Below are 9,778 nucleotides of genomic sequence, written 5' to 3'. Positions count from 1 at the left end.
AAGTGAGCTCACTTGCTAAGGACCGTTGCTAAGGACCCCACCTACAGGACTAAGCTTCTCTGTTTATCACGAAATCTAGATTTCCTGGCTTTATAACTAGATTTGCTGATGCAGACTGCATAGATTCTTGTCTTTCTGTTGTCTTAAGAAGGTAAAAAATCTCTGACTTAGTCTCTACATCTTCTTTACTATGAAAACAAATTAAGAATTCGTAGAAGGTTGACTGTGCTTGATGACAAAGAACTGTTAAGTTAGGACAACAGGACATCTATCTCCTCTCTTGTAATCACAAAATGCAGCCTGTAGATAACTGTCTGAGAGATGCCTTGCTGGCTTACACTTTGTTAGTTGTAACAAGTTGCTTAGACATGAATGTAATGAGTCCTCGGGAATAGTCTGGTTTTCACCTGTAGTACGTAAAACAATTAATCATGTGAAGGTATGGGAGGACATACTGGTTTTTACTTGTATGCGCTGTAATCACTCACAGGAAGAAAAATGGAAGGCAACCATGCAGTAATTTTTACATCGCTTGAGAGATTTTGCTGGGGGTATAAGCTGTGGAGAAAAATTAAATTGTCAGAGCCTTGTTTCTTCCACCGTGTGTGCACATGAGAGTTCATGTGCACGTGTGCATGTTTTCACTCTCTTTGCAGACCCCAGAGAATTAGGTTTTACTCCATCAGAAAAATGTCTGCTGATTAATCACAGATCCCACATAACCCCTCAGTGCCCACGCTGTTGGGGCTGGCGTCTGACACATGACCATCACACGGTCGCAGCCTCAGTTTCCTGGCCATGTCTCAGCAGTGACTGTAAGCAAATGTCTTGATGTCTCCTAACTTTGCCTGCCAAATCTGTACAGTAGGACAGTGAAGGGTCACAGGTCACAGTAGCAGGAAAGCCTATGAAAGGAAAAGCATCTTCTTCAGGCCTGATGATGGAGACCTAACATTCCAACTGGGCAGGTCAGTCTGTAGGGACCACTCTCAGGAAAGCAGACCCACCTTCCACCATGCTAAAGTGCTAGGAGGAATAATTATCCCTTCGATGAGATAGTATCTTTTTCTTTCCCAGAATTCCTGCGTCCTGGTGCAGTCTGTTACAGGGCCATAGCCAAGTAGCTTCACGAGTCTGCCAGCCTTTCTTTAAAAAGAAAAAAGATGTGTGTGTTTATTTTACAGGTGTTTTGTTTGCATGTATATCTGTGCATACCCAGTGCTAATGGAGGACAGGAGAGGGTGCTTCATTCCCTGGGACTGGGCTTACAAACTTCCATGCTAGTGTTGGGAATGATGCCCGGGTACAGCAGTCAGTGCTCTTAACCACTGAGTCATCTGTGCTAGTTTGGATAGATATGGGCCCCATAAATTCATTTGTTTGAATGCTTGGTCATAAGAACTGGCACTATTAGGAGGTGTGGCCTTGTTGGAGAAAGTGTGTCACTGTGGAGGTGGGCTTTGAAATCTCCTATGCTCAAGCTCCGCCCAGTGTAGAAGACAGTTTGCTCCTGGCTGCCTTCAGATCAGGATGTAGAACTCTTGGCTTCTCCAACACCATGTCTGTCTGCACGCTGCCATGCTTCCTGTCGTGATGACAGTGGAGTAAACCTCTAAAGCTGTAAGCCTGCCCCCAATTAAATGTTTGCCCTTATAAAAGTTGCCTTGGTCATGGTGTCTCTTTACAACAATAAAACCCAATCTAAGACACCATCTCTCCAACTTTTAAAATCACTTCTTTAACTAGACTATGAACCGCAGGCAGAGACTGCGATTTCTCAGGGAGCAACAGAATGGTGACACGTGTGGCATGCTTGGCACACTATGGATGAGCAGCTGTTGTGATTCAGCTCACAGGACCTAGGGATTCAGCTGGGAAGCCTGCCAGTGTGTGCCTAACCTGCTGGGAGAGAGCTGAGCCTCTGCCCTCCCTCCTGCTGCTACCTTGGGGAGACAGACATAACTGGCATAGTCATGGAGTCCCAGTGAAAACACCATCAGGGTCAGCCAGTTACATACAGAGCTGAGTGGGGGAGGCAGGGAACCGGGCAGCTCCAGATTTGAGGTGCCATCTACCTAGCTCGTGTCCTTCCTTATCATTTGAGACTGTAGCCTTGTCTCGCTCCATTTTGCATTGCTGTATCGAAATGTCTAATGCTGGGTAATGTGCACACACCACAGGGCCACGGGCTCCTTGTTCTGATGGAGAAGATTCAAACGTGACACCTGGCGAGAGTGCTCTGGTGTGTCACGTGTTCCGTGGACTCACGGGTGTGCACTAAGGAGTGGCTGTGTGTGAAGGAAGAAGCAGGACTCTGGCAGCAGCCAATAATCCACTAATCCACTCCTGAGACCAGTATTAATCCAGTTCATCGTGACCAGTCACCTCCCACTAGGTCCCACCTCTTAAGATGCCATCCTTTGGTCTAGTCCTCCCACGGGGGACCTGTGGATTAACAAAGCCTCCCCAAGCAATGGCTAGAGCTGCTGAACTTCTCATTTTGCAGTCTGTACCTTTATATTCAGTCGTTAAGGGAAACTCATGTTGTAAGATACTGTGTGGAAAACTCAGTGCAGCTCAGAGCAGTGTTTTCTTGGCATTTAAATTCCTTGAAAGCTTGCCACATCTTTGGGAGGCTGAGCACATACAGGACCCATGGGCAAAGGTGATGGCAGGTGTACGAGTCAGAGGCCACTATGGCCTGTCCTAGTCAGCGTGCCCTTCTTTCTTTACCTTCATAAGACACAAGCTTCTGATTCTGTGAGAAGTGTGAATCGGTAACTCCCACAAGTCTGGCTGTTACCCTCAAGAACGCTGGTGATGGGGCCCAAACCCTTGGGCCTCACAATCATGTTATAGGTAGAAAAGGCACCGAAGTCTACCCACAATTCCCTCCTCTTTCTGAGAGAGCACCTCTCATGGCTTCTGAAAGCCAGGCCCAGCCCCAGCCCCAGGGGTGAACTGTTGGTTTGTTTCTCATAAGTACTCCCTCATCTTGGTCTGAGTAAGAGCAAGCATGCAGCTGTGGGGGATGTGAGATGAGGGGAGGTATGGTGGAGAGGCATCTCTGATGATGTTCCTGTTTTGTAGAAGAAAGTGTTGGTTTGGCCATTTTGCTGCTGTGAAGGAGACAGCTCCATCTGAAAATGGATGTGTTTCGTTTCAGACCCCAGGACAAGGGACTGAGGTGCGTATCTTACACACCAAAGCAGGCCTGAACTCCTCAGTCCTTTCCTGGCATTGTCTGCCCCCAACTGTGAACTTTTCAATTCAGAGGCTGGTTGTTTCCCCCAGACCCTTTTCCTTATATAGTCAAGACATTTTGGGCTCTCTCTCTCTCTCTTTCTCCCCTCCATCTCTTCTCTCTCTGCACCTTCCCCTCCCCCCATGGTGACTCCCCTGGCCTGGGTCCTTAGGGCCAGTTCACCGGCTCGAAGCAGCTTCCCAATACTTTGTACTTTGGCTTGAATTGGCTCATTTCAGCAGTGGAGAAACACTGTCAGGATGAACGCAGGGCAGGAGGAACCCAGATGCTTGACCGGCACTTCCTTCATTATGCACTCTAGTCTGCATCCCTCCTCCGTGCTCCCGCGCACCTCAGGACCTTCGGTGTGCTCCCTCCTTCCTTCATCTAGTCAGTACCTGCTGTCCTCTCCGATCTCAGCTCAAACTGTCAAATGCAGATAAACAGACATAGGGAGGGAATCTGTCTAGAAAGAAAGACTCAGGAATAATGATTATAATAATTAATAATATGACATTATATACTTGTAATTTGCTAAGCGTTATTCTTACATGTCCTTCCCACTAATAAAAGGGATATGTATCTGAGGTGATATATGGGTTAATTAGTTGGATTACAACAATCACATCCTAGCATATTCAGACTTTAGAATATTACATTATATGCTTTGACCTGTAAAAATTTTATTTACCAATTATAACTCAATAAAGCCACAAAAGGAAAGGAGGGAGGGAGAAACAATAAATAGGAAGGCTGTGATGGCTGTAAAACGGGGAAGAGTTTTCATTGGCAGGTAACAGGAAGGTTCACAGAAATGGGCGGAGTCTGCCTGGGTACTAGCCATGCAGAGACAAATGCCCACAGGGGTCTGACTGAGGGTCTCCCTGCAGTAGCTGCTAAAGGAGGTGATTTCTACTCCCCTGCAGTTGCTCAGGGTTGGGCAAGTGAATCCAGGGAAACCAGAAGCCAGAGCTAGGTCTACTCAAAGGGGCACTGGGCACACTGGGCGGCAGCTCTCAGAGAAGACCTTTCTCTGTGCTTCCTGACCTCCGGAGACAGATGCCTGGTGTCACACCTCAGCCACTGGCCAGCTCCCAGGGCTTGTGCATTTGCTGGGACCTCTGGTGCTTTGGTTTTTTGGAACAGGATCTCATGGGTCTGAGGCTGACACCCCTGACTCTTCCTGATGGCTGAGATTCAAGTGCAACTCCTCGCTTAGTGCTGGGTCACTGGCTGGTGTATGGAAGACTCCAAACATGCCATCAACATACTCTGGCCTCCGGGAGTTTGCCAAGAGCCTTGGGAAATCCTTGTCCCCACATTGAGCCCATCGGCCAAGACATGAACAGGTAGCAATAGATCAGCCTTCAAATATTATGTTAAATAAAGGTGGGGGGCTGTGTATGTGGTCCCACTGGTAAAATGCTTGTCTAACATGTATGAAGCCTGGGTTTGATCTCCAGCATTGCATAGAATGGTGCTGTGGTACATATCTGTAATTGTCACCCTCAGAAAATAGAGGCAGGGGGACCAGAAACTGACTTAATGCCAGTTCAGCCTACATGAGACCCTGTCTCCAAACAAACAAACAAACAAAGACAGCGACGAAAGCACAGACATGGTGTGTGATGTGTTTGTGTGAAATGCCTAGAATTGGAAACCTCTAGAGACAGGAAATAGACCGGCTGCTGCCTTGGGTTGTCACTCACTCCCTCTGAGGTGGGAGGAGAGAAGACACTCTAAACTTAGATGGTGGAGGCGGCTGCGCAGCTCTGACTTGTACATTTCAATGGAGGCATTTTTGACATAGATTGTCCCAGTCCACCTGCGTGGACAGAAGGTGCCCATATTTACAGTCATGCTACACACAGAGTCCCAGACTGGACGGAGCACTGTGCCTGTCAGCGGGTGACTAGAGAAACAACACACTGCACACGTGCGGCAGACCACAGTCGTGCGGTACTGGACGACAGGAGTCTGCTGCAGCGAAGAGCAGGGCCCCATTAGGTGATCTCGTCACTTACAGAAAAGTGCAGTCACTCCCTCATCAAGGTCTCACGATACACCATGTGTGTGAGGACAAGACTCCTGTGTGGAGGGGGAGTGTGCCCCCAAAACCACTGTACAGAGCACAGTATGGAAGACACAGAGCCCACGCCCTATACTTTTGGACCGAGGCACAATGGTTTCCTTACACCAGAAGTGCCACAGAGCCTGTGTTTCCATGTGACACAGGTCATAGCATCACTGGCTGGCAGGAGCTCTGGAACTCCATTAATGGGGCCCCACTCTTTCCTAGAACCCCATCATTATCTTCTGGGATGATCACTGTACTCTGAGGTCTGCTGCTGTCCCATCCCTCTTTGTGTGACACATGGCTGCATTTATCTATCTATAGAAGAAAACGCATGGCTGAGTGCAGGGGTAACCCACCCCCACACGTCACATGGTATGCCCCCGTTTGTATGTTGATGGCTGGACTGGTGGCAGGCACCGGGATAACAGGATGTGTAACTATTTGCCTGGGCCTCACCTGCCCAGAAAGAAAAGCAGCCGCCCTGGTGGAGGAATCTGTAGTTAAGAGTGCTGTCTGCTCTTCCAACGATACAGTTCAAATCCCAGGACTCGGCCAGCACCCCAATTTTCTTATGGTCTTATGTCATCACCCCCCAGCAGGAAGCAATCTAAAGAACACAACACCCTCATTCCTAAGAGGTGAGGTGGGTGGTTCACTGGTTTTAGATAGTTGTTGTTGAAGGGGGTTGGATGTGGTTTGTTAACGGGGTCGTGGTCACAGACAAAACAAAGGAAAGGAGGTTGGAGTCAGGATCTCTTTCTTTCTCTCCCCTCTCCTTCTTTCTCTCCTAACTAGTGTTAGTGGGTGAAATAGGAGAGGGGAAGGGGAAAAGAGAACAGAAGGGTGGATTGTTGCACCTCCTTTAGACTAAGAAAGCAATGAGTTTCAAATATTTTAGAGTGCCTTGAATTTTGATGTGATGATAGAAATTTAAGGTTATATTTGCAACAGCATACTGTATACATGATCTAACTTTTGTTTAAAGTACATGTGCAACTCATTTGAAAATGTCATGTAAAGTCCTAGTCTTATGAAAGCTACTATCATAAACCCTTAAGGTTAATTAGGAAATACAAGACAGGTCTGGGGAGATGGCTCAGTGGTTAGAGCACTGACTGCTCTTCCAGAGGTCCTGGTGGCTCACAACCATCTGTAATGAGATCCGATGCCCTCTTGTGTGTCTGAAGACAGCTACAGTGTACTCACGTATATAAAATAATAAATCTTTTAAAAAAGAATAAAAGAAATACAAGTTAGTAGTCATTCGCCTTTAAATAATCAACCCTTTAATGCATTCGAAATTATATCTGTAGTCATGTTGGGTACAAATGTCCTTGATTCCGGGGGTGAGCCTTAGTACCTGCCCGTATATGTTTTCAAAACTAAGCAAAAACCAAGTAACTAGAAACAGATAAATTTGTCTATTTAGGCATACTTTAGATAGATAGGTGGTTCTCAAACACTTCAAAGATATGCAGAATATGGCATTTAAGATGTTTCAGTTTAAAAAAAAAAGACTTTTCATGACAGAGACACATCAGCTCCTGGAGCAGCCCTAATCTCCTCAAGGAAGATGATGGGCACAGAAGAACCTCCACCTGGAGCTTGCTTCAAATTGGCAGAGTTGGACACTGGGCTGTGAACTGCCCTTTACCTTTGGCAGGACACAGGGAAGTCGACAAAATGGGACAGTCCCCCTTAAGCTCCAGCTTCACAGGAAAGTCATCAAATCTTCTGTCCAGGCAGCCAAAGATGAATGCCCCGCAGACACACAGGAGCAGGGGCTGACTGGCCGGGTAGCCAGTGCTCAGTCTGCACGTCCTATTTACACAGGTGAAATCTCAGGTTTCTGACGGGTTTGAAGATCACAGTGATAGACTTCAAAAGTTCAAAGCGTTAACATTGATCAGCGGAGTTCTGGTTACATTATTGTAATCCCAGCTCGAGATCCTAAATTTCCTTTGGTTGTCTTCTAAATATAAACTTAAAAGGACTTCTCACTGTTCTCAAGTGATGCGAACCCGCTACGGAACTTTGGACTAACCAAGACAGGACAAATAGATTGGACATTGTCTTACACCGATAGTTCTCATATGTGTTCTTATTGTATACAGTTTACTGGTTTAGAAATAAGAGATGTTGGGGTAACCCACCCCCACATGTTGTAAGGTCTGTCCCTGCATTCTCAAACGTTAATTGCTATGCCAGTGGTACCAGGCTTGGGGGGATGTGTAATGTCGGAGCTCCACCCGCCCCCATAGAAAAGCAAGCTACCCTGGGGGAGGAGTCTCTCTTGTGTGAAAATGAGGTGTGGTGTTTGAGCAGTGCTGGCGGCTGAGGCTGGAAGCAGGAAAGGAGGGGCAGAGCTGGGCAGAAGCAGATGGGACCGAGCCGGAAAGTACAACAGTGAGAGTCAAGCAGAAATGGCGGAGAAGCCGGGCCAAGTTACAGGCTCGCTGAGAGACCGCCCCAGGTAAAAGGCCAACAGCCTTAAACAATACAGATGTCTCCGTGACTTTATTATTAAGACCCAAGCCGGACCCCAAAGCCCTGCAACAGCTGAGACTCAGAAACATGCAAAGTGGGGACACTCGGACACAGAAGGACAGAGGTGGTGTGCCTCCCCGTATGTTGGGGACTGGTTCTCGGGAGCTGGGAACAGAGCAGAGCTAAAGAAGTGGTGGCGTGCTGTTTGATGGGTACAGGGTTTCTACGGGGACGATGCGACACGGTTAAAATGCTCGTTTGCGTTGTGCTTATTTTACAATAGTACAATAACTAATGCACAAAAAATGGGGCGGGCCTGTGACATAACCTATGTACAGCGCTTGGCTGTCCTGCGCAAAGCCCCGGGTTTCACCGCCACCACCACATAAAAACATCGCTGCCTGGTGCACACTTGTAATTCCAGCACTTGGGAAGTGGAGGCAGGAGGCTGGAGAAATTACCTAGGTCTTGCAGGCTCAGTTCCAGCACCCACATGGCAGCCCACAACTGCCTCCAGCTCCAGAGGACCTGACACAGACAACAGCGTTCACTGATTCGCAGCTGCCCCTGGGTTCTCAGAGTCGTCTGTCCAGAGTTAGTCTGCTCTCGTCCTACACAGCACCCGCTGTTCTGGTCTCTGTTTTCCTTTGCCTTTGTTATTTTCGTAGTTGTAGTTTGTTTTTTGAGACAGGGTTTCTCTGTGTAGCCCTGGCTGTCCTGAAAGTCACTGTAGACTAGGCTGGCCCCAAACTCAGAAATCCGCTTGCCTCTGCCTCCAGGCAGCTGGATTAAAGGTGTGTGACACTACATCTGTCTAGGCTATCTTGTTTTTCTTTTTTTTTTTAATATTTATTTATTTATTTAATGTATATGAGCACACTGTAGTTGTCTTCAGACACACCAGAAGAGGGCATCAGATCTCATTACAGATGGTTGTGAGCCACCATGTGGTTGCTGGGATTTGAACTCAGAACCTCTGGAAGAGCAGTGTGTGCTTTTAACCGCTGAGCCATTTCTCCAGCCCCCTATCCTGTTTTTCAAATGAAGGGGGCATGGAGAAATAAGATGGTCAGAGTAAATATGCCATTTATTAGTTGATGGTGGACCTGCAAACAGAACTAAGAGAAAGCTTAGCAGCTCCTCAAACTGAGCAGTTGAAAGGACGAATATTATTTTGGGGGTTTATTCTTGGAAGCTGCGGGACTCGTGTTTTCCAAGTTCTACCACTAGAGGGCGTAAGCGCCTTAAATTCGCCACGCTTGTCCCGCCCTTTGCGTCGTTGTCTTTCCACCAATCATCAGATGTTTACAGAGAGGGCAGGTCCAAAGCAGAAAGGTTTCACATTTGGTCTCTACAGGGGACTTTGACCAAAGGAAACAAACAAAACAGGACTGATTTGTCTTAAAGATCGTCAGAGAAGAGAGCATTCACTTACTGGATGTCTCATCACATCCTTGAAGTACCAGGACACCCCATGGGTCCTCTCCTGCCTTTAGTAGGAGCTGGAGCCCTGTGTGGCCCTTTTAAAGAGGGAGGTAGGGAGCTCCGAGGTGACGAAAATAGAATTCCAACTTCTGCTTCTTCAGTTATGAGCAGGTTTGTGTGCCCTCACTCCGGTACCTCCTCCGTACTCATTTTAAAGCGCAAAATTACAAAGTGGACTTTGTCCTCCAGTGTCCTTTCAGGTGTTAGAACTGACGTTCTGGCCCTTGAATGTCGCCCAGGTAATTTACCCAAGCATTGGGCATTCATTCTGTGGAATGAATCATCCTTATCAACTTGAATATACAAGCCACAACAAACAAAGCCCACACCACAGGGAGGAGATGAACCGCCTCACAAACAGTTGAGGCCACACTGCCCCTCCCTCTAGCTCAGATGTTTATGGATAGTGTCCAGGAGAAACGGTTGAGTTGTTAACGGCTGAGAGTTGTTAGGCTTATCTTTGTTTTCCATTATTGCTGCAACTT

This window comes from Micromys minutus (assembly GCF_963924665.1).
Source record: "Micromys minutus genome assembly, chromosome: 17".
In the NCBI taxonomy this organism is placed as follows: domain Eukaryota; kingdom Metazoa; phylum Chordata; class Mammalia; order Rodentia; family Muridae; genus Micromys; species Micromys minutus.
This window is presented reverse-complemented; position numbering follows the sequence as displayed.